Below are 23,470 nucleotides of genomic sequence, written 5' to 3'. Positions count from 1 at the left end.
ATCAACATTCGTTAACTAACGGGTCATTCCATTAAAGTCCCGTAGTTGCACTCCCCCCACTATAGATATATTTGTGTCCATTTGATATATAATCATGATTAGTAAGTTAATCCTTCATAGGTTGTTCGTAAACTCGGCTGGGTCGTAAAAACCGTTTTACCCCCAAGACTATATCTTGTTCCTTAAGTTCCATTGATCCTTTAATGAACAATTGGTTTAAGGTCTAACCTATAAACCGAATCCCTCTCGGGCCAAGGAGAGGGTGGGGCCCCTTATTCAAGACCTGGATTCAGTACTAAAGGGAACAACTTATCTACTGTCCCTATAATAGGTAGGAGTGAATTTCGTCTTGCACTCTATTCCCAGCTATCCACCCGATCTTACCCCTGAAATGGGAGGTTTATTAGGCCAGCGATATTGAGCTGCCCTCACCTATGAAGATCTAAGGATAATTTTGAGTGAACAGGAGTTCATAGTTAGCTCAGGATTAAGATTAAGTTACCTAGGTCATCAATTAACGAAATAGTCAGTTTTATACATAAAACGGTATTTAGAACATAAAAAGTGACTATTTCATGGTTCAGTATCATGTAAACTCTTTACATAGGATGCCCCCACTCACATATCTCTATATGAACGATCAGGATCACATCGTTTGTACTAACTAAAAAGTGGGCCGCATCCATAGTGTCCCCAGAATAAGGCACCCAACCTTATTCATATACTATAGACCATTTTGGCTATATATTTGAACTTGATCCACCTTTATGTCACTGCATAAAGTTTAAACTATATTAAATAGCCTCAAGACCTTAGTTTATTGGATTCAAGATTACAATTTCAATAACAAATTTATCGAAAAACAAAATAGAATATATTTATTAATTTACAAACTATGAGTTTTAGGACATAAAATCCAACAAACTCCCACTTGGACTAAAACTCCTAGTGGATTATCACAATGTTGAATTTAAGTGAGAAATATATGAGAACAATAAACATATGAATACAATAAACTAGGGCATATACCCAAAAGTTCTCCCACTTATCCTAGTTTACAAACTTCGTAGACCTAGACTTTGTAGGTGACCTTCAAACACTTTAGTCGTGAGGGCCTTTGTAAAAGGATCAACAATGTTTTGCTCAAAATATATCTGGGTCACTACAACGTCTCCACGATGTACAATCTCCCAGATCAGATGGTATTTATGCTCAATATGCTTGCCGCGCTTGTGGCTTCTTGGTTCTGTTGAGTTTGCAACTGCACCACTATTATCACAATATAGGGTGATAGGCAGATGCATATTTGGAACTACTTCCAAATCTGTCAAGAATTTCCTCAAACATACTGCTTCCTTTGCTGCTTCACAAGCAGCTACGTATTCAGCTTCCATTGTGGAGTCCGCAATATAGTTTTGCTTTATACTTCTCCACACTACTGCTCCTCCATTAAGAGTGAACACTGATCCAGATGTAGACTTTCTAGCATCTTTATCAGTTTGAAAATCAGAGTCAGTGTACCCAGTAAGGATCAAATTCTTAGTACCATACACGAGTATGTAGTTCCTCGTTCTCCTAAGATACTTGAGATATAACGGTAGTATCACAATGATCATATTCAGGATTGGATGGAACCTACTGACTATCCCTATTGCGTATCATATGTCAGGTTTAGTACATAACATTGCATACATCAGGCTCCCCACTTTTTAACTTTGGCCCGGGGACAGCATAGAAGGGAAATGTGTCTTCATATCCTTTCAACCTTCTTGGGTGTCTTGGACATTGAATCCTTTGAACAAATAAAATTCCATATCTATAAGGCTTAAGCATACCTCTTTTGGAATTTCATGACATCTTATACCTAGATAACATTTTGTATATATAAGTTGCTTGAGACACTGGCTAGCGTTCTATTTCTTGCAGTCTCGATAACATCTATAATTCCCGAGAACATACTACGCATATATCCTAAATCTTTCATTTGGAACTCCGTTGCTAGCCAGTTTCTTTGTGTCAATTTAGGCAAACCTACTTATTCCCAATGAGTGCAATATCGTTCAACATATAAAACTAGAACGCGTATAGTTAGAATTTGACGATCTTTTTGTAACATAAGTCGTCAAACATTCTGATTCAAGACATCAAGATTTGATCGCATGATCAAATCTTATATTTACCAAGATTAGAAGCTTGTTCAAAACGATAAATAGATTTTTGAAAGCTTACCAAACTTTTTATTCTTGCCTTGTGTAACTAAAACCCTCGTGTGAGCCCATATAAGATACTCTCCATCAAAGATGCTGTTTAGAAAGGCTGTCTTGACATCCATTCTGCCAAATTTCATAGTCATTAAAGGTGGCAATGGATAAGAGTATTCTAATCGACTTAAGACATGCAACAGGAGAAAAAGTTTCTTCATAGTCCCACTCCCTCTCTCTGGGTATAACCTTTGCCACAAGTCGAGCCTTAAAAGTCTGTACTTTACCGACTTGGTCTCGTTTTCTCTTGTAGATCCATTGATTGATCTACAAGTTTCCAGACAGAATTGAAGTATATAGACTCCATTTCGAGGTCCATGGCTTTGACCAATAATCACAGTTCACATCTTTTATCGCCTGGTTATAGGTCGATGGATCCTCTATGCCATCATCAGGTTATGACGACTTGTGTTTCTGTAAAACCCAGTAACGGTTAGGCGACGAACAATCCTCCCACTACGTCGAGGCATTCTCAACTCTTGAGAAGGATGTGACTGACCAGATGTACTAGTTTTATCTACTACTTTAGTAGATGAACTAGCTCATCTGTAGTGTCTTTGGAAATTTCATTCAATACTAGTCTACTACGAGGTTGATGATTTTATGTGGTCTTCCTCTAAGAATGTGCATTTGTCGATACAAATACCTTATTTCTTAAGGATCATAAAATAGACCACCTTTTGTTCTTTTGATAACCTACAAATAGGCATAGTTTTTGAACGACGTTCCAATTTTAGGATTCTGCACCAACACGTGTGTCGGGCATCCCCAAATTCCTAAAGTGACGTAAACTGCTTTTACGCCCTTTCTATAGCTCATAAGGTGTTTCTGAAACACTTTTAGAGGGAACGTTATTCAAAATATAGACAGCAGTCTCTAATGCATGTCCCCAAAAGGAATCAGGTAACTCAGCAAAGCTCATCATTAAGCGAACCATGTCCAACAAGGTTCTGTTTCTTCTTTTCAGATACACCGTTATGTAGAGGCATATTAGGACGCGAGGAGTTGTGACTTGATTCCGTGTTCTATCATATAGTCCTGGAATCTTAAGTCCATGTTACTCCCCACCTCGATTTGATCGTAGTGTCTTAATTGTTTTACCTAACTGGTTCTCAACCTCAGCCTTAATATTCTTTGAACTTTTCAAAAGAATCGGACTTGTGATGCATTTAGGTAAATATGACCATACCTTGAATAATCATTAATAAAACTGATGAAATATTCATACCCACTCGAGCTTTGACATTCATCGATCCACAGAGGTCCGAATGTACGAGCTCTAAGGGTATTGTGGCTCTGAGTCCTTTTCCAGTAAAGATCTCTTAGTCATTTTTCCCTCAAGACAATACTCACATGGAGGTAAAGAATTGTCTTTCTAACTGATTTAGTAGTCCATTCTTAACCAATCTTTCAATCCTATTGAGTTTTATGTGACCAAGTCTTAAGTGCCATAGATAGGCATTAGAAGAAAATTTTTGTCTTTTATTCTGAGTTTCGACTGTTCTAAACATCTTAGTATTTAAGACAAATTTTACTTTAGTTGGTCTTAACTAATATAAGTTGTTTTCAAGTATAGCAGAACAAATTTGAATACCTTTTCTGAAAATGAACGCTTCATTAACTTCAAAAGATATTTTATACATTTGTTCCATAATACAAGTGATAGATATTAAATTCCTCTTCATAAGAGGTGCATACAAAAACATCTTTAAGTATGATATATCTATCGGTTGAAAAACAACTTCAAGTCTCCCACTGCTTTCGGCCGAGACAACCTCTCCTGTTCCAACCTTGAGGGTGATCTCACCTTCTTCAATCTTTTTCCAGAACTAGTTTCCTGAAAAGAAAAAGCAAATATGTGTAGTGGCTCCTGAATCAAATATCCAGGTCGAGGGTATCATCTTCCACTAAACATGTCTAGCAACTAGTAAATCATATTACCTTGTGCTTCTTTTCGACGCAGGGGCTGAGGACATTCCTCAGTTAAGACAAATCTCAAGTCATCTATTATAGTGTTGAATTCATATTGTTTTTCCATGTTGAGTAATTATCGCCGTTTAGTTTCTCAGAAGCTAAGAGTTGATCTAAAGAGTTAGTCATACTGAAAAGAAAACATATTCTTTTTAGTAAAAAACATTAATCTGTTAAATCCAATCAAGTTTAGCAAAAAATCTATAATGTACCCTTCATTATTATATTTTTGCAACAATATTTCAATGGTTTAGAATAACCTCCATCGAGGGTGATCGACTATTCCTCCGTTAAACCAAGACTATCTTGACTAGATACTATCACCAGAATAACTCTTTATTTCCTATAGTAACTTAGTTATCGCTACATTGGTCAAGAATTTACTAACATTTAGTAATTCTTGTAAGTGTGACCCTCCATTTTCAGACCTCAAAGATCGGAATCATTATGCTCCCAAAGTTGGAAAGACAAGAATGAAAATGGACCTGAGAGACCCTATCTATTTCTAGAGTTCGCGGAGTTCCGAATCCTATAATACAGCCCTCTGATTGGTAAGGTCGCTCCAGGGCAGACATGCAGGCGCATTATAGGAATCTTACGGTGCGACCTAATGGAAGAGACCGTAGGATGTGTTGACTCACTTCCTTCTCCCATTTACTATGAACAACTTCCCCTATTCACCTTGGTATTGACTCATGCACACTCTCTGAATGGAGTCCGCTCCCAGGGCGGCCCAAAGCCAAGCATGAATCTCACGGTGTGAACTCTTAGGGACGCTAGAGCTAAAAGTACATTACTTCTCTCCAGCTGAAGTGTTCTAGATGGTTAGGGTATAAAATACTTAGCGATACATTTCGGCTAACTAAAACATATACTAAGTCTAGGTGATTCATCCGAGTATATCTTTTATACTTGATTTTTAACCTACGATGTCTAGGTGATAAAAAAATTTTATTACCTCACACCGCTCACGCATGCTCATAAAACCGGTTTAACCTAACTCAGACGCTGGCTCGATCTCCAGGTAGTAGGTGTTCCGTGAATTGTCAACTTAAAAACCTTCAACCTTAGTCATCTTATCTGACTTTTTGCCAAGATCTTGCCCGGTGAGTTTTCTTGTAACTTCGGTTTTACAAGATATCGACCTATTTTCTATGAAAATTGGGATTGCTCGATGGTTAACCCTAAATGAACATGCATCTTATCTTTGTTATAGATTTTAGAAGTCTAGGTTATTTTATAACAATTATAAAATAAATTATAACAATTATAACCCTAGAGCATTCATCTATAACATGCATCCTTCAATCAAACATGCTTTAATATAACATTTATATTAAAACTAAGCATACATAGTATATATTTAATAACACTTATAAGATATAACAAATGTATGTCACATGCTTTTCCTATGGTGGGATTTAAAACTATATGGCATACTATATGCACACATAATCAAAGAACTAAAGTGGACCGATTTTGGCATTAAATACAAACAAATAACTAATTTATTACAAAATTCAGCAACCAGTTTCCCTGAACCGGCTTTAAACACTTTGAACCATTAGGAACCACTCAGAAATCACTCGAACCGGCTTGAAAACACCAAAAACCAAGCTGAATCGGTCAAACCGGCTCAACCAAGTCAAATGGACCGTTCCAGACCGTCTGGACCGGCTGGTCAACGCACGCTGGGTAGTCAACGGAAGTGCGGGTTGGGTCGACAGAGGCAGAGCAGGCACACAGGCGAGAGGCTGCGGGCAGCTTCGAATTGGGTCGCACGAATCGGAGGGAGGCGAGCGCTCGGGTCGGATCCCGGTCGAGCAGGCGTGCGTGCAAGCAGAATCCGGTTATGATTTGGAATTTCATCATTAATTTAGTAAATGACGTGGCAACTTGTGATTGGTCCAAAATTTCTCATTCAACAAGGTCAATTTTCTTGTACTGATTCCAATTATTAACTAATTTTCTTAATCCTCGTGATTCTTTCTTCCTCATAATCTCGACTCGACCATCATTTCTAAACTAATTGTGCTAATTTAAGCAATGCCAATTTCTTATAAAATTACCTCTATAGGGAGCACATATAAAGGGTTGGAAAAATAAATACATAAAGGCAGATTGGAAGATGAGCATATTAGAAGTGAGGGACCAAATCCCAGCCAAAGCGTGTGATCGTTCTTTGTTTTCATTTTCTTTTAGATAAAAATATGAACTAAGAGAACTTTTCTCTATGATTCTTGTGTTGAGAGAAAGAAATATGAAAACCTAACCCTCAGAGAGAACCTTTTCTCTTTTTGAACGTTGTATTGTCTGTCTTATGGTTGGTTATTGCTACCCCACTCTAATTTAAGAAATGAGACTTCATTTAGTTAATGAACTTATAAATAAATTAATTAAACATTAATTAAAAAAAATGTTAATTGATACAATGTTAAAGAAATGATTAATTAATATAAATATTTAATTAAATAAAAGTTTGAATCATTATATTCAATGCCAATTTCTCTCTTAACCTATATATTCATTTATTATTTGAATCATATTAAAAAACATTAATTCTCCCATATTATATAGTTTAAATATAAATTATATTGATAATTAACTATATAGTAATGTATCTACGTACATTACATTCTATATTAATTGTATATGATACATTAAACATATTTTTTCCTAAATTAATTTTAAAATTATACTTTTAGTGCCTTGATCCTTGTTAATCTGTTATGAGTTAGCAAGGGGACCTTATGAACCTACAGATTATAATTTTCAATGACTCGAGATTTAAGTAATTAAACTCTTTAGTTAATTAACCTCCATTCATTAACTATGGAACAAACTACTATAGACCCATATTTGCACTCTTATGCACTGTAGAAAATGTTGTGTCCATACGTATAATCACTACACGTAAGTTGATCATTCACAAGTTGTTCATAATTATAGGTGGGTCAAATGTATGTTTTAGTGGAACGAACACATGCGCAATAGAAGAAAAATAGATCTAAAGTACTTTAATTATGTTAATTTCAAATAATAAACATGTCATTAAGTTAAGAACAAAGGGATAGAAGATATACAACCTTTGTAGTCTTAAATCTTCTCCAAATTCACTTCAATCTCCTCACAAACGGTTCGTAGACCACCACGAGAGTCTTCCTGACTATTCTCCAGCCTTAGAATGGGATGGTGAGATCCGGTGGGTGACTAATTTAGAGGGGAAAAGGTTAAGGATTTTTGTAAGAAAATATGTTTGAGATTTTCAAATAATCTCATAAAAATCCACTTGGCCAAAAGTGCTAAAAATCATAAAACTCTTCTTTTTATAGGTCATTTTATGCAAAACATGCAACTTGGAGTTTGATGAGAATTTGACACAAAAAAATCCGCTAACTCAAAGTGGGATTAGTGAGGCAAATGTCTTCAAATGAAAACAACACTTAGCAATGCAAATGTTGGAATTTCCCACTCACAATTATTGGATCTTTCCACTAACTTGGTAAAAGGTCAAAGTTTGACTCTCAAAGTCCAAAGTCAACAATTTTGACTTTTTGACTTTCAAAGTTAAAAGTCAATATTTTGACTTGCATTGCATTTTTTATCTAGTCAACAATCTTGACTTTTATTGCAACTTTTATAAATTCCATTTAATTTTTAAATATAATTAATTTTAAAATTAAGTTAATGTTAAATAATTAATTTTAAAATTAAATTAATGTTAAATAATTGATTTTAAAATTAAATTAACATTGAATAATTAATTTTAAAATTCAATTAATATTAAATAATTAATTAAACAATTTAATTAATTTAATTTAATATCAAATCCAACATTAATCCTAATTAATATGAACCCCTACTCATAATCTTGATATTTAAATCTCATTTAAGTATCTCCTATTTTCTCTCTTTATGTTTAATTCACAATTAAACATTAGGTTAAATATATCTTATATATTTAACGCTTTGCTTCAAAAATTAAATTCGAACACTTCAAATTCGTTTGTCACACTGTTCTAAGATTTAGTCCGATATGAGCTAGTAGGGGGACCTCATGGACCTATTGATCATGGGCTCTAACGATCCGAGATTAACCGGCTAAACCCTTTAACCTAATTAACCGTCATCCGTTAACTACCAGGTCACTCCACTAATGCCTAGTAGTTGCATTCCTCTCACTATAGATATGTTGTGTTCACTCGATATAACCATGACTAGTAAGTTAACTCTTCACTAATTGTTCATAATAGCTGGGTCAAAAGCTGTTTTACCCCCGAGATTATATCTTGCCCCTTAAGTCCCACTGATCCTCTAATAAATAATTGGTTTGTGATCTAATCACTAAACCGAGTCCCTCTCGGGCTAATGAGAGGATGAGGCCCATTGTTCAAGACCCGGAGTTAGCACTTAAGGGAACAACCTCTCTACTATCCCTAAAAGCGGGTAGGAGTGAATTCTGTCTTGCAATCTTTGTCCCCAGCTATCTACCTGATTTTACCCTTGAAATGGTAGTCTTATTGAGTCGTCACTATTAAGCCAACCCTCACCTATGCAAATCTAAGGATAATCCCAAATAAATAGGAGTTCATAGTTAGCTCAAGATTAAGGTCAAGTTACCTAGGTCATTGCTTTGAAATAGTCAGTCTGAAATAGTAAACAACGTTATAAAGTAAGAGTGACTTATTCCTTGGTTCGATCTTATGCAAACTCATTGCATAGGACACCCCCGCTCCTCATGTCACTACATGAACAAATCAAGATCAATTCGTTTGTAGCACTTTACAACAAATTGTAACAACTATAGAGTGGGTTGCATCCGATAGTGTTACCATAATAAGGCACCCAACTTTATTCATATACTATAGACCGTTTTGGCTATTTACTCGAACTTGATCCATTTTTATGTTGCCACATAAAGTTCAAGTATTCATATAATAGCCATGGATCTTTAGTTCATTGGATTTAATCTTTACGAATGCAATTTACATATTCAACAAGAGTTTTATTGAATAAATATCAATAACATCTTTATTGATAATATAATATGTTTAACATTATAAAACTGCGAGTTTTAGGACATACAATCCAACACGTTTTACCCCTGTATTACCGTTGTATCCTTAAGTACCACCGATCCTCTGATGAATAATTTGTTTATACTATAATAAAAAAACCAAGTCCCTCTCAAGCTAGTGAAAGAGTGGGGCCCCATTGTTCATGTTTTGAAAATCAGCACTTAAGAGAACTACTCATCTATTTTTCTTATACAGAAAGAAGTGAATTTTATTTTGTTAAATTGAAGGAAATCAAATTTGAGATTTCCATAAGCAACGGAAGAAAGATAATTCCAAATCACAATCATGAATGAACAATGCATTTATAGTTGACTTCAAACAAGCGGTTATACAATTCATATAGAAATTACAACATGAAAAACTCAAATGCACAAAGGGAAAAACTGCACGAACAATTGCAGATGCGTCTCCACGCTCCATTATGCACAATCGCTCGAACAATAGCAACTTTGAACGCTCGATCTACACGACCGCAACACAGCAATGAACACTTCGTGCTCGTCCTCAATGATCGCCTCGGCCACGAACTCCTCAGCAACAGCACGGCCTCCAGAAAACCTCGACGGTGTCGAGTTGAGTCTGACACCACCAACGAGGCTACCTTGGTATTCTCAGTGTGAGAATCCAGAGGGTGGGCTCTGTTTGGACTTGGTATGAGGCAGACGGAGGAGGAAACACCAATCGCGTACATGACTGGGCAAGTGGGAGATGGCGGAGACCTATTGTATAGGTCGATGCCCAATCGTTTAGATAAAGCTAAGTGATCGTCTAGCAAAAGTTATGCGATCGTTTAGCTCATTGTTTAGCTCGGTCTGTCGCCTACAGACACTACACAATTGTTTACTTTGGGCAAGCGATTGTCTAGCAAAACTATACGATCGTTTAGTAAATACTGCACGATTGTTTAGCGCGCCACTGCATGATCGTTTAGCTCGCCACTACACGATCGTTTGGTAAATTCGTATTTACTTGATGACTACTGTGAGATCCCTTTTTGCCGAGAGAAATTTCAAAAGCTTTTATCAACCTTTTGTAAAACTTCTTTTCAAAATAGGAAAACCACTTTTTATTAAACTCACGGTTACCATGAATCCAATAACCACCCACTACTTTGGTTATTAAAGAAAAATAATTAATTATCCAATAATTAATATTATTATAAATATAAATGATAACCAACTTATCATACTATATTTATAACCTATAGTTTTAATATTTCATCTCATGAAACATATAAACCATAGTTCTTTTTCTATTCCATGGTACTTAATGTAAATCTCATTTACATCAATCCTCCACTAGATGTATCTCACACATTATATCAATTATATCATATATAATCAAAATACCTCTTGTCAATTTGAACATTTCAAATCAACACCAAGAACTGATCCTCAAATGAATCCATTGAGCTACTAAGGGGACCTTATGGACCTGTAGCTCGAAGCTCCAATAGTATGTGAATAACTGACTAAACTCTTTAGTCACGAGATCCACCATCCGTTAACTGCCAGATACTTCACTAAAGACCAACAGTTGAACTCTTCTTACCACAGATATATTATGTGTCCATCTTAACCAATTAGCAGTGCGACAACCTTTCACATATCACTCGTAAGTACAGCTGGGCAATTAACCGTTATGCTCCTGTAGTTACATCTGTCTTCTTAAGTACCATTGATCCCTCTAATGAACATAAGTCATGGTCCTACTATGACTGAGTCTTTTCTTCCAAAGAGAAGTCGTGGCCACTATGTTCAAGCCCCGGAATCAACCCTTAAGGGAGAAATCTCTCTACTTATCCCTGCTTCGGGAAAGGAGTGAATTCCATCTTGGGGATTGAGTTCCAACTCCCATATTAGACAAGTCCCCAAAAAGGTAGGCATGTTGAGTTGGTAATCTGGCCACTCTCACCCATACTAATCAAAGGACCGCCCTCAAAGGCAGGAGTTCCCAAAACACTCAGGATTGAGATCGTGTCACCTATGTTCGTTTTGGTGAGATGTAAGTCTCTAGTATCAACGACGTTATATACAAAGTCTAATCATCTCGTGCTTCAGGTCTTATACAAACTCTTTGTATATGACACCCCCGCTAGCATGTCTCCATATGAATGGTTAGGGTCTACCATTTATAGTAGTTTACAACACTTGCAAATCTCTACAAAGCGGGTTGTATCCATAGTGTCACCAAGATCAAGTATCTCACCTTAATCCTTATACTACAGACCTATTTAGGTTATCACTTAAGGCATGATCCACTTGTATATCACATATACATGCTTAAGTTCACATAAGATAACCAATGAGCTTTTTTTTATTAGATATGAGTAAATGCCAGAATTAAATAACACTTATTTTATTCATTAAACGATGTGTATCTTTACAAAACAACGAGACTCGGGGAGAATTAGGACACCAATCCCAACATAAATTACATTCCCAACTCCCTATTTGGTCAAGTCCCCAAAATGAAAGGCTGAAAGAGTCGTCGGCTTGGGCCATTCTCACCCATGCAAATCAAAGGACAAACCCTCATTGTCAGAAGTTCATAACTCACTAAGGATTAAGATCGAGTTATGATCATCCTATGAAATATTAATCTATTTAATTAACAGATTTACAAAGAGAAATTAATTATTTCACAATCCAGTCTTATGCAAACTCTTTGTATAGGATACCTAACTCACATGTCTCCACGTGAACGATTTGGATTAAATCATTTGGAACAATTATAAATTGAGTCATATTCATAGTGTCACCAGGATAAGACACCCATCTTTATCCATGTATTACAGATACTTTAGGTTACTACTTGAACATCATTCACCCGTATGTCAACTACATACTATTCGAGGTTTTATACAATAACCTGGTACTTTGCTTTATTAGATTAAATATGAAAAAGTAAATATAAAATAAACTAACAATTTATTTTATTAAATATCAATAAATATTTTATTTACAAACCACAAGCTTAGGATATAAAACCCAACAAGAATATTTAGTTAATATATTATGATAATCAAAATGAATAAATCATGTTGAAATACTTATATTATTTGGTTGTTAATTGGTCGATTAAAGTGATATATGATTAAATATATCCATAAATTTTTAAATGTACAAAATTTATGAAATGGATACCCAATAACTCTTAACCAAAGCTCCAACTCTTAATGAGTTATTTTATTATTTTAAGCCCCTTCTAGGGGCTTAGACATTGCATAATCTGTTGGGTTGTATGTCTTAAAACTCGAGTTTGTAAACGGTAAATATATATGAAGTTTATTAAGACAAATGTTGTTAATTGAAAATGAATTGATTGTTTAATAACTCTAAATCCAATAAACTACAAACCCTTGGTTATTGTTATGAATAGTTGGACTTTATGTGGAGACATAAACTAGATCAAGTTCAAGTAAAATAGCCTAAACAGTCTATAGTACTTGGATTAGGTTGGGTACCTATTTCTAGAGATACTATTTACGACCTTGCTTTATGATTGTTACAAATGTTGTAAAGTGTCATAAACGATGTGATCAGTTCGTTCATTTAGAAACATATGAGTGAGGGTATTCTACACGATAAGATTGTGTAAGACTGACCACGAAATAATCACGGTTACGTGTGATCACTGTTTACTATTAATACTGATTAATTTCACTTCTTGATGACCTAGATAACATGATCCGAATCCTAAGTTGTCTATGAACCGTTGTTTATGCAGGATTGTCTCTTGATCTGCATAGGTGAGGGAAAGCTTAGCAGCGCTGCTCAATATGCCTCCCGTTTCAGGGATAAGACCGCGTAGATAGCTGGAGACATAGAATTTACAAGGTGGAATTCACTCATTCCCATTTTAGGGATAAAAGAAAGGTTTTTCCCTAAGGACTGATCTCGGGTCTTGAACAGGTAGCCTCATCCTCTCGCAGGCTTGGGAGAGAATGGATTTAGTGATTAAGATCCTAAATCAATTGTTCATTAGAGGGACAGTGGTACTTAAGGAGAAAATATGTAACTCAGGGGTAAAACGGTAATTGACCTAGTTAAAGTTACGAACAACCTGTGAAGGATCAACTTATCGATGACGATTATATCAAATGGACACAAAATATATCTACAGTGAGGGGAGTGAAACTATAGGCTATAGTGGACAATCTTGTTAGTTAACGAATGTTGATTAACTAGGTTGAAGAGTTTGATCGTTTAGTCTCGGATCGTTGGAGCCCACGATTTGTAGATCTATTGAGCCTCCTTGGTAAGTCACTATGGACAAAATTGAAGAACTAGGTGAAGTGAGAACTTGAAATGTTCAAATTCGGTCTTTAGGAAAAAATGTATTTTTATATGAGATATAATTTACAATTAAATAATTAATTTTTTTGGAGTATATTTTATATAAGATATTAAATAAAATATTAGCATGAAAGTGTTTTAAATTGATTAATGTGAATAATCAAAATTAGGTGTCAAAGACAATTTAATATGTGATATTAAATTATTTATTTTATTTAATTAAAATTATTTGAATTAAATAATTTCTAAAATATAAAAAACGTATTTCCTATTTTGTCAAAAGAAAATGATTTATTATAAATTTATTTTAATAAAAAATTAGTCAGTGGAAAAATCCAATTGTTGGATTTTCCCACTAACTAAGTGGGATTTGAAGTGTTTCATGCAAAGCTTTACACCTATTTTTTCCATACTAGTGGAGTTTGGGGTGGAGGTCATGCAAGAAGAGTTTTTGCATGTTTTTTTTGTTTATAAATAGTTTTTGATTTTCAAATGAAAAAGACTAATGCTTCCTTGAATTTTAAAACATAATCTTCCATAGAATCTTTTTTACTCTCCAAATTATTTAGTGAAATTCCCTATCTTTCACTAAAAATTCAGTCCCACAATCGTGTTCTTAGACCAGAGAATATCGAGGATTTTTCATTGGTGGTGCCGATTGCTCACGGAGAGGAAGATTCTTGTGAAAACTACAAAGGTTGTATTTCTAACTCTTTTGCATGCTTAATCCTAGTTTTTTAATGTAATTAGGGCGTTATTGATCAATTACTTCCATCGTGCATGTTGTTTTTTATCCAACATAATCATATGGCCATATAAAGAGAAAACTAACCGAAAAAGTGACTTGGCATGTCATGAAAGTCACGTGGGCCATTATTCAAGTTGAGTTTATGTGGACCATGACTTTTGAGATCCAATTCAAGGAGCCCTAATTAAAGACAATTCATCTTGGGGGAAATTTAAAGTCCATAAGGCACTACAAGAATTTTTTGCTGTGCCAACGACTTTTGCTGCTAACACAACAAAAAACGAAGGTAGATCTAATTTCTTCCGACGCATTGTTCATGCGTGGGAATATCCTCATTTTTGCCGAGACAAACATGTATGTGGGCAAAATTTTGGATGGGCTTAGGGGAACAAATTATTTTGAATTTCTGCCAATGTACATTGTGTGGGCATAAATAAAAATTTATGTTGACGCAGTTACAGTGGGCAAAATCCAGAAATTTAGAATTCTATTACTGTTAGTTTTTGCCCACACCAAGTTGCTTGATAAAAATAATTAAAATTTTCAAAAGTTTTTACCGATATTTTTCTCCCTTTCTTCCCCCTGTTTTTCGACTCCTCTCTTTTTCCTTCATTTCTTTTTTTGTCCTTTCTTCATCTCTTTCCTACCACCACCTAAACTTCTCGCCAACAACCTCCTTCTATTGTTGTTGTCGCCGCCATTCCCTTTTCTCTCCTCCCCTCCATTTTCCCTTTCATTCACTTTCCATTGTCATTTTTTACATCTTCATTCCACACCACCTAAACTTCTCGCTGAAAGCCTCACTTCGTCATCGTTCCAGCCTCACGTCATCGCCCTTCATGTCTCCTCCCTCTAATTTTCTTGGGTGAGTTCTCTTAGGTCTAATTTTATTTGGGTTTTTTTTTTTTTGATTTGTGAATACCATATTTGGTCTAAATTTGTTTTACTCCTAATGTTTGGAGGTCAGGTTCTATATTTGGGGTTATTAAGGTGATTCCTAGGAGTTCAAGAAAGTGTTGGGTAATATTTGTAAGTCTCCAAAACTATTTTGAAAGTTGTGTTAGATAATTACTTCAATATCTCTTGAGATTTTGGACCAATGTTATGCTGTTTAAGCATATATCATTCAAATTTATCTTCGTTCTCATTCGTAATTTGTGAATATTTCATTCAAATTTGTGTTTCATTTGAACTTGGTTGATTTATGAATACCCATTTTACATTTGATGTAAATTTATTTTACCCAATATGAGTTTCTTGATGTAGAAATATTGTATTTTTAGGTCATTGCTTCGACTAGATTCAATGTTGGAATTAATTTATAGTATGTGTTGAGAATCAAGGTGACTCATATGAATTGTGAACTATTTAGCATGTTTTGGGAGTTAAATTATCTCTTGAACACCTTTTAAGAATTTTTTTATGTTGTTTTGAGAATTTAGACACTTTTTAGGTACTTTTTTAGTTGGTTTCAAAAGTAAAATTGTCATCTTGAAATTTTTAGGTTGTTTCGAGATTTAAAGTATCACATACACACTTTTCAGAAACTTTATAATTGGTTCTGAGAATCAAATTGACTCTTATGAACTATTCAAGTTGTTTTGTTAGTCAAATTAGATCTTTAATTCTTTTTGGTACTTTTTAGATTGGTTTGAGAGTGAAGGTGTCATTTAGAAACCTTTTATATATTTTTTTAGGTTGTTTTGATAGTGAAAATGACACTCTAGCATTTTAAGTGTTATTTTGAGAGTTAAGATATCCAATACACGCTTTTTAAAAACTTTATAATTTGTTTTGATAATCAGATTGACTTTTATGAACTATTTAGGTTGTTTTGAGAGTCAAATTATCTCTTGAATACTTTTTAAATTTTTTTTATGTTTTGAGAATTTAGACATTTTTTAGGTTGATTTTGATAGTGAAAGTGACAATTGAACATTTTAATTGTTGTTTTGAGAGTTAAGGTATCATATACACACTTTTTAGAAACCTTATAATTTATTTTGATATTAAAGTAGACTTTTATGAACTATTTAGGTTGTTTTGGGAGATAAATATGCTTGTGGATACTTATTAGGTATTTTTTACATTGGTTTGAGAGTGAAGGTTCATTTAGGGGCAGTTTGGAGTGAGGGAATTGGGATGGAAATAAGGGTGGGAATGGGTATGAGAACATCCCCTTGTTTAGTACAAGTTTTGAAGCTTTAAGTATGAGAATAAACTATTTTCATGCATTTCTTATACTCATAGATGATACCAATCAAAAGTATGGATTTTCTTGATGCCCACTCTCTCTCCCGTTTTAATATATGATTTTTTTTTTCATTTTATATTATTAAAATTAATTAATATATGAATATTAAATTTATAATTTAGAAAACTATATTAAATTTTAAATTATAATATTTTGAATTGAATTACTCCATATTAGTAGTTAATTAATTAGTTATATAATAAACCATAAATTATATATATAGTTAATTAATTATCAATATTATTAATATTTTATGAGATTGTTTTTTAATAATTATAATTGTTTATCATTGATTAATTATAATTTATTATTTTTTAATCACAAAATGTTATATTTATTTTTCAAAATTGATTTGGATTGTTTATTAATTAATACTTCATATAATGTAAATACATTAATTTGAAACATAAAATCATGTAATCAAGTAACTTTAATTATAAACAACTCATTTTACAAATATTTGTAATTAATGATTTAATCAATATTATTATTTGATAATTAATTAATTAATTTTGCCTAAAACTTTGAATTGAATTTATTGTTTATCAATTAATCTATTAAAACTTTATAGAAATGTCCATAATTAATTTTATAAATAAAATTCAAACCTAATTTGTTACCACAAAATTTCGATAACATTCACATGTACAACCAAACACAGTCATCCTTAATTCCTAGCAATCTTATTCCCAGGTTTTTTTTTTATTCCTAGGCATGCTTAATTTCTGGACATCTTTAAAACCTTAAACCAAACGACCCCTTAGATACTTCTTGGGTAGTTCTTAGGTTGTTTTTAATAGTGAAGGTGGCACTTGAACATTTTAAGTGTTATTTTGAGAGTTAAGATATTGGTGTCGTGCTTGTGACGATGTAGAGCGGTCAACGTCCTAAAAAAGAATTAACTTTAAAGTAAAAAGGGATCGGCATCAATTCTTTTTACAGTGTGATTGGACACCGAAATAAAGTAAATAATATTTTAATAAAATAATACTAAAAATGGTTTGTGAAACTAAAGTTGAGTTCGGAAGTCGTTTGTGTATGAGGAAGGTGTTAGCACCCCACAACACCCCTTTAGAAAATGATGGCCAAAATTTAAAATCTTGAATTGAAAATATTTTTTTAAAGAAATTCTTTGAACAAAATTTTTTTAAGACAAATGTCTTATGTTACCCCTCGTTACTCTAATATTTGAAGTAATGATTCATAAAATAAGTAGAAAAAACTCCATCGATTGGGCTACGTTGGAGTTGAGGAAAAATTTCTTACCTCAAGAATGTGAGAAATTATATAATTTCTAACAATTTGTTATAGGAGTAACCTTTTAATAAAATGATTTTTTTTAAAGAAAAAATTAATTAAATTCATTTTTCTTATAATCAAATCTCAGACTCCAAAGATGTGATTACTTGCCTCAAGAATCCAGAAAAAACAGACTCCGAGATATTTCTAGATTCCATAGTGGGATTTTTTTTTTTATAAGAAAAATGGTCAAAATTGTTTAAAAGATAGAAAACTTCAAAATAATATATTGATTTTTGAAAAAAGGTTTTAGAAAAAACCAAAGGTACAATTTAAGAGACTTTGCAAATATATTTTTTTTTAATTGAAGAAATAAGTTTTTTTTTTTTTTTTTAAAGCAAAACATTATATAAGAAAACATTATGAAAATATAAAATTAAAAATTAAAAAAATGCTTTGATTAGAATATTATAAAAGAAAAATATAATGATGACGACGACGACGATGATGATGATAATAATAACAACAAAACAACAATGATAATAAAATAAATATAATGAGAATAACTTAAGAAGCCTAATAACGAATTAAAATGTCATAAAAGAGCATTTTAAAGTTTTAATGAAAAACATATGAGAGATCAACCATGGACTCGCAAAGAGTTGACTTCTTACCTCATAAATTCTAGAAAATCGAACTCACAATTTTTTTAGATTTTGTGCTGGCCATTATTTTAGGAAAAAAATACAAATAAGGGTTAAAAAGATTAGTTTAATGTATTTTATGCATAATATGAATATCATAAAATATCAAGATAATAAATGTCATTAACTTAAAAGAAATAAATAAGATAGTTAAATGTAGATCTTAAAATAAAAAGAGAAATATTCACATGAACAAATACAAAATATAAAGTATGTAACCTAAAAATCTAAATAAACCTCCTCACGAAAGAAAAACTAAATAAGTAAACTGAAATTAAAAACAAAAGATGAAGAAAAAAGAAACCTAAAACTGAAAATTAACATGAAGAAAAAAGAAACCTAAAACTGAAAATTAACATAAACTACATTAATTTGAAATAGAAAAATTAAAAAGGAAAGGGTGGGTTTCATGACAGTTCTCAATATGTCATTGCCATGATTGTTATTGCCATAAAAAATTTAAACATCACACTTGACAATTTCCAAATCCTCACTTACACACACACACACACACACACACACACACACACACACACACATATATATATATATATATTAAAAAATATATATATATAATAACAAGAAAAAGAAAAGGGTGATGTGATGACACATCACATCTTCTTTTTCTTCTTTTTCCTTATAAAAGAAAAGATAATAATAATAAATAAAAGGTTAATTTAAATATGGATGTTTAGAACTTAATTAGGTAAAAGTGGTTGTTTTTAAACTATTTATGGGTTGTTTGGTTGGAGGGAAAAGAGGGTGGGAATGGGAATGGACTTACAAAGTCCATGTTTAGTTGGTGGGCTTTATTTATTTATCTCGGATTTTTCTAAGCATCTTTTAGCCACACAAATGAAGGAATTACATACCCATTGAGAAGTATGGGTTTTCACTTCTTCTTCCCCTTCCTACCACCATTTTCACTTCTTTTTCCTCTTCCTACCATCATATAAATGCTTATTTTGTCTATGTTTAGTATTTATACTTTGATATTGGTTATATTTGATTTTTGGAATAAAATATAGTGTAGCGACTTAAGGTTGTTTTTAATAATTGCATAATAAAAATAAAACTACACAAATTAATTATTTAAAATCAATTAAGACAAGTTTTTTTATTAGTTATATGCTTTATAATTGCACAAAATTTTGAAAGTGATCACACAATTTAAACAAAAATAACATTTACTTTGGTGATCTAATAAAATTCCTATGCAACACAAAACACATGTATTACTTATTTCCATGAAAAGTTGATAACATTTCATACACAACTAAACATAGTTATCTTTAATTTCCACACATACTATTCCCAGACATTGTTTTCCTATGCACAACCAAACATAGTCATCATTGATTCCCAGTAATTTTATTCCCAAATATATAATTCCCAGGCATCCTTAATTTTGGGCATTGAGAAAACCTCAATCCAAACAACCCCTTATGGAAAGGGGTACTTTTGTCTTTATTTGAAGGCATCTCTTTAAGAGATGCATTCAACATTATTTTATTCTTTTTTTACCCGTTGCTTTGAATGCGTCTCTTGAAGAGACATATTCAAATAATGAAATAAAAAAGAAAAGAAACGATGAATACGTCTTCTGAACAGACACATTTAATAATATTCAAGGTTAATGTGCATTTTTTTAATTTGAATTTGATTATAAGTGTAATTTTCTTTATTCATGACCAGAAAAAGATCCTCTATTACGCCTAGATCGATCATGTTGAGTTACATAGTATCCACGATGGCCACAACCTCTTACATTTGATGGTTGGCCCTCCTCTGTAAAGTGTATAGCCTCACCACAATGTTGATATGTCACGTACTAATCATGGACATCTGGACAGACATGTGAAGTTTTCCCTTCTTCTATACTTAGCGTACTAAGGGTTATTAGAAAAAATTCAAATGTTGAGGAATAAGGCATCATGGAACTACGTGTAAAATGATTGAGTGGAGTTACTGGATATTCATTCTAAACATTAGGTCGAATAGGAACATCATGATGTCTTGTTGGATCACCTTGTTTTTCCATTGGAACATCACCATTGAAATATCACACTCGATACATAGAGGCGAGTCTATGCAAGGCCCTTATAGCAGATAATGTCATAATTGTAAACCGGCCTGAAAAAGAATTTAATAACAAGTTAATGGATTTAAAAATTATTTTAGTATGCAATTAAGCAATAAAATTAAACAATCCTAGTAAACTATGAAGCACAGATACAAATACGGCTACACGATACAGATACGATTGGATACGACGATTCATCAATTTCTAAAAAACTAAGATACAGATATGTCTAAGAATACGTCATTTTTTTTTATATATATATTTCTAAAAAACGAGGATACTAATACGTTTAAGATACATTTTTTTCTTTAAAAAAATCTAGGATATAGATAAATTTAGCATACAAGTTAATAACAATAGCACAAAATATAATACAAACACTGAAATATAATACAAAAAAAGTAACATCTAAGATGTTGAAGTACAATAGTTAATAAAATACAATAGAAAAGTGACTCATATTGTAAAGAAGAATATTAGAGAGAAAAGTATGAAGATAAATGAAAAACTTATTGTTGAAAATATCAAAATGGTTTATATTTTGGTGAATTTTGTGGGCACTCAAATTCGAAGATGGAGATTAGATGATTCTAGTCTAGGGTTTGGTCCATTATTTTTTTTTCCTTATAGTTTCAGACTCAAGTAGTGAGCTTTTTAAATAGATTGCCTAATTTTAGATTGGGAAAGATTAAATGAGTTACTTGTCTTTTTTCTTAAAAAAAAAAATACGCATAGAAATAGATACGTTAAATCGCGTGTCAGATACGTATCTGAAAAATATCTTAAAAGTATAGATACGTCAAATCACGTGTCAGATACGTATCTAGGAAGTATCTGGAAGTATCGGTATCCGATACGTATCTGATACTGATTCTCTGCCTCATATGAAGTATATGTGCTTCATAGCTAGTAAATAATAAACTCATACCAACAAGTGATAGGATGCTTCTGCTTTTGTTATATATCGCCTACTCACAGTGGAATACCATTCAATATATCCAGGCCCAATATCTACACTATTGTTAATAGGTGGTCCATCAACAACCAAATTTTGACGATTTTCCCAAATTGAAATTTGAGGAGCCAAATATGCAATCCAGTCTCGCTCATGCCTGCTTCTTAAATCGTGTCAATGAAGTCAAGCGTCTGTATTACAAGGTTGAGGAATTTGTTGCAACGTCCCAAATTGACGCATCACACGATCTGTATGATGCCACTCCACAACTAGGCATATGCGTATCTAATATGTATCTATACTGCAGTAGAAAATGCGTTGGTGTTTTGATTCCAGAAAAGTTGTCATTCCATCTACGACAATTAGAAGTTGAATATTTGCTATTAGTATTTCATAATGAAGACAACAATAATGAGGTAAAAATGCTTATCATACTGCAAGTGGTCTGTCCCCCCAAGTTGTTCTCATATCGGTGGAGTCGTCGAGGCTCTAAAAGAAGAAATTGATCTCATGTCCAAATCTATAGCAATAGAAGCGAGCCTGCAATATCTTTTCTATCTATAATTGCACCCTTGCATAATTGCCTATATAACCATGCAAGACATCCAACCCCCCAACTGTATGTCCCAACAACATCAAAATCTACTAAGAGAGGAAGATACATTAGGTGCACCCTCCTATTGGATTTTTCGAGAAATACCAATTCTTCAATCAATCTGAGAATATATGCTCGAGCATATCCTTGGGTTTCCTCTTCATCTGCATTATCTAGTATATTGGCAAAGTTGTTGAATTGATCAATTAACCATGGCAAGCTAAGATGACCTCCCTTAAAAACAACGTCATTTGTTGTTACACCTAAAAGGATGGCCCAAATTTGTTCCCAGTCATAATTTAGTAACCTGATCAATGGTCTTCCATTAATCGAGAGTCCAAATTGGATAGCTACATCGTAGTGTAATCACACACTCTCCAGGTAACATGTGGAAAGTGTGTGTCTTCTATCACCATCATTCCATTAATGTTGTTATCAAATGCCAGTCTAGTTGTATAAATCTAATACAGGAAACTCCATAGAATCCTGCGGCTGGTAGATAATTCAATATACGAGGGCCTAGGTCTTTCTACCTTTGAAGAATAGCCTCCCATTGCCAATAATGCATAATATCAACATGCTCGTCTTCCCAAACAACTTCGGATCTATGGTTGCGCTGTAAGTACAAAATTGATTCATTGTATGGCCCTGTTCTACATCATCATCCATTTGATCCCATAAAAACAAGATTGAATTTAACTTAAATATTTACTACAAATCAATGCGATTATAATAAATAAAAACAATTACAATCAATAAGAAATACACCCTTCATTGTTTATAGTTACAAAAGTAAAAGTTACAAGAACGAGACAAGAAATAAAAAAATGAAATCCAAGGACTAAGTTGAATCGCAAGCTTGATTGGGATAATTTCGTCTATTATGTCATTCTTGTCTGCAAATTGTGCAACGTGTCTTATAACATTCCTTCCAATCCATATCGTTTTGTATGCGAGAAGTACACGGACTGCCAATTTTTCTAATTCGTGATTCGTCCGGATAAATAATGGGGAAGTTAGGATCAGGACGATCAGGGATGGGTTCGCATTGAGGTGAATAATAGGTTAGATAAGTAGGAAATTTGTAATAATCGTCAATGTAGTACAAGTAGTCTAACCTACACACAGCCATAGCGTGAGAACATGGGATTCCGTAACTCTGCCACTTATTGCATATGCATGTTCTTTCACTTAACTTTATTCGGTGTTTGGTCCCACCCTTTAGTGTTATTGGGTTAATTGATATGATGACGTCACAACCCTGTCCGATGGTCAAATATGTTA

At 33.1% G+C, this 23,470-nt stretch overlaps 1 protein-coding gene across 1 annotated transcript in view; it reads left to right on the top strand.

Moving 5' to 3' along the window:
• Nucleotides 1-23,470, top strand: part of LOC120077285 — an 84,014-nt gene that overhangs the window by 39,348 nt on the left and 21,196 nt on the right. The window lies entirely within an intron of this gene.

This window comes from Benincasa hispida, chromosome 5, assembly GCF_009727055.1.
Source record: "Benincasa hispida cultivar B227 chromosome 5, ASM972705v1, whole genome shotgun sequence".
In the NCBI taxonomy this organism is placed as follows: domain Eukaryota; kingdom Viridiplantae; phylum Streptophyta; class Magnoliopsida; order Cucurbitales; family Cucurbitaceae; genus Benincasa; species Benincasa hispida.
Note: the sequence above shows the minus strand (reverse complement) of the source record. Positions and strands in the feature narration are given on the sequence as shown.